The following is a 3,214-nucleotide window of genomic DNA, read 5'->3' as shown; positions in this document are numbered from 1 at the left end:
TGACTTCCGACCTGCTACTTGACTCCTTGCTGATATAGTATATGGGCGTAAGAAAATGGCTAGAGTTGGTAATGAGTTTGAAATAAGTACCAAGCACAGTTGTCTTGGTTGTTCCTTAGCCCCACAATCTGCTGGCTAACATGAGTAATTGGAGATTAAAGGGAGTAAGCATAGCAAACTTGCCCAATCTCACAGAGGGCCCTTACAGGCACTCCTTTTTTTCTTTTCTTCTTGGGTCTGACCCCAGCAGGACTCAGTACAGACTATCCTGATCATACTATTTGAGGTTTTAAGTTTTATTAAAAGTTCAGTAGCATAACATAAACTTAAGTTTGACAATATCAGATACAGTTAGGTTTTGGAGCCATGGACTCTGATGTGTGATTTGGAATGTGAATTCATACAATCACTGTGAAAATGATTTGGCAGCATCTACAGTACAGTTGAAGACAGGCCCTCAGACTCAGCAGCCTCACTCCCAGGTATGTAGAGAGAAACAGGTGGACCAGGGGACACAAACAAGAATGATTATTGCAGTACAGTTCATAATAGATACTAGAAACAACACGTAATGGAGAACTTCTGCTGTCCACCAAAATCTGCTCTCAGCTTGCAAAATTATAGGTTCATAGAACAAATGGCGAGACTACAGTTCCCAGCCCTTTACTCCCCTTCTCCAGTCGGGGAGGGGTAGCCAACTTCTCTCCAGTGGAATGCGAGTGGGAGTGATGGTGTCACTTCCAGCCTAGATCTTTGAAGTCAGTGAGTGCACGTCCATGCTTCCTCCTTCCTCAGTTAGGTGGAGACGATGATGGGGCTGCTGTAGGATGTTAGAGCACACAGCGGACGATAGCCGACTCTGAATCACCCGCTGAAGGGCCATGTGTCAACCCAGAACATCTATCAGATGAATAGGTGAGCAAGAAAGAAATGTCTGTTATTTGATACATACGTTTCTGGGTCTCTCCGTTAGCTTACTCTAATTTATCTAACCTAATTGTCCATTGTCAGGAGAAAGGATAAATTGTGCCATAGTCATACAGTGGAAACCACAGCTATGAAACTAGGGCTTTTTCTTCATGAACACATCTCAGAAATAACATCTGGGGAAAGCAAGTTACTACAGAATACATCAAGTATACCATTTGTATAAGGTTTCAAAACATGCAAAAATGCTCTATACTATTTATGGATATATAAATATACAGTATACACAAATATGTTTATATTTTAATAAACAGTATGAAAACATGCACCGGAATGATAAACACCAAATTTAGTATAGTGCTTCTGGGACCCTGGACTACAAGTGAATTTAGAAGTTCTTATTTCTTAAGGTGGATAGTGAATTTGTTAGTTTTATATTTTTTGTATGTTTAAGTATTTTAAAAATCAGTTAAAACATATTCTGCTTACCTCTTTCTTTAGAGGGAGTACTTTGGAAAGTTTTCTTCTGCTTCATCTTAACCTTTGACCTTCCCCTCGCCATATAGTTTGTTGTCCCCTACGTCTTCATTTCTACTTCTACCATCCCAGGTGGAACCGTCACCACCTCTTGCCTAGACTGCAGTAGCTTCCTGATTGGTTTCCTTCTGCTTTTTATTGGCTTGGATACACTCCACATGACAGTTTGTAGGAAGCTTTTAAATTTATAAATCAGACCTCATTTACCTGCTAAAAGCAGACAAAAAGTAGATTGAGATCTTAGTTGGCCAACCTGCTGCTCACTTGGCCTGGTACAAAGTACCTTTATCAGATGATTCATCTGTTAGTCTTGAAGCTCTCAGAGGCCTCACTCTGAGAGGGACAGCCAGAAGCAGTACACCAGATCCATTATCTGGGGTGGCAGGAATTAAATCTGAGATAAAAGATGGGGTTCTCCACCCCCTGAATCAGATAATTGGATCAGCTATGGCAGTAGAGGAATTAAGAGTGGAAGAGTAAGATCCCAAGATCTTATCAGCCTTAGGTACACATTTTCCTAGGGTGTTTGCATCCAGAGAGAATAGGGCTTCCGATTTGTCTTGGGCACAGTGTTTTTCAAGCGCTGTGTTTCTGTATTTTCAGCTCCTGAACTGAAGTATTCAGGTTAAGGTAACAGCATGTTATCTGAAGTTATATTTTCTGCATTAAAACTGCAGTTTTATTATTTGCCTACTACTAGTAAGAAATAATAAAAAGTGATGAAATAGAAAATACATTAACAAAAATAAAATCAATGGATAAATTATAATCCAAGTAGCCTTTTATTTTTTAACAAAAACTTGTTTAATAAAGAAACTACATATTTAAGACAAAAAATTGTTAAAGCTAGAAGTTAAAGGTACATTGAGGGAGAGTCTTATTAATCCAGTACATTGAGGAATTAATTTTACATATGAATAAAACTAAATTCAAGAATATTATTTTTAAGTTTTTCATTAGTGGCAATTTCTGGAAAACATAACGTTGGTTATATTTTCCCACACAGAAGCAATGTCAAAATATGGGGTTATATGCCTTTATTAGGATTCAGCATTCAAATAAATCACTGATCTAAACAATGCAAACCCCCCTCCCCGCAACACCCTACCCTAAAAGTCTATACTAACTTAAAATACTATTCCCAGTTCTATTAAGTATAAATGACATGTATTAATTACAAAAGGCATTTCGTTACTATTAAGTGCACAAATACAGTAAGAAAATGTAATAGGGGGCCTAAAACTAAAGTACTTACTGTATTTAACATGAAGTAATCTTATCTTAGATCTGGGTGTGTGGCTATTGAAACAGATGGCATACTACTATAAATTAAAGTCATCAAATATTTAAAAACTTTTTTTGATGTATTTCCCTAAAACAAGCAGAGGCATTCCGCCACCTCATTAATTCTTGAGGTGTTTCTTCACAGAAAACATTTTCAAAAGTAAAAGTTGACGTAAGATACGTTCCCTCTATCCTCCCTTCTCAATTTACTCAAAGCTTAAATTGTAAGGGCCGCACTGTTTTTCGCAGCGTGGGAGCCCAGCCCTAGAAATCTCGTCTAGTTCTCTGCCGAAACACACCTTTACCCCTCCCAGGACCAATCCTGCGACCGTGCGCTCCTTTCTCAGGGCCTCCGCCAGCCCTCCCAGCACCGCCACTTCCCCGGCAGAGTATCCAATTGGCTCCCGAGCTGGGCGGGACAGGGAGGCGCTCTGATGTCCGTTGCTTTTCCCTTCCTGAGCAGGTT

The 3,214-nt window shown here is 39.4% G+C and overlaps 1 long non-coding RNA gene across 1 annotated transcript; it reads right to left on the bottom strand.

The window, feature by feature from the left end:
* Positions 1-289: 289 nt before the first annotated feature.
* LOC123478923 (uncharacterized) lies at positions 290-3,200 on the bottom strand. Its single transcript, XR_006654337.3, has 3 exons — positions 3,048-3,200; positions 1,417-1,674; positions 290-900 (listed from the first exon to the last, which is right to left on the bottom strand). It is a non-coding gene; the product is annotated as an uncharacterized lncRNA (long non-coding RNA).
* Between the last annotated feature and the right edge of the window lie 14 nt (positions 3,201-3,214).

This window comes from Desmodus rotundus, chromosome 5, assembly GCF_022682495.2.
Source record: "Desmodus rotundus isolate HL8 chromosome 5, HLdesRot8A.1, whole genome shotgun sequence".
NCBI classification, from domain to species: domain Eukaryota; kingdom Metazoa; phylum Chordata; class Mammalia; order Chiroptera; family Phyllostomidae; genus Desmodus; species Desmodus rotundus.
Note: the sequence above shows the minus strand (reverse complement) of the source record. Positions and strands in the feature narration are given on the sequence as shown.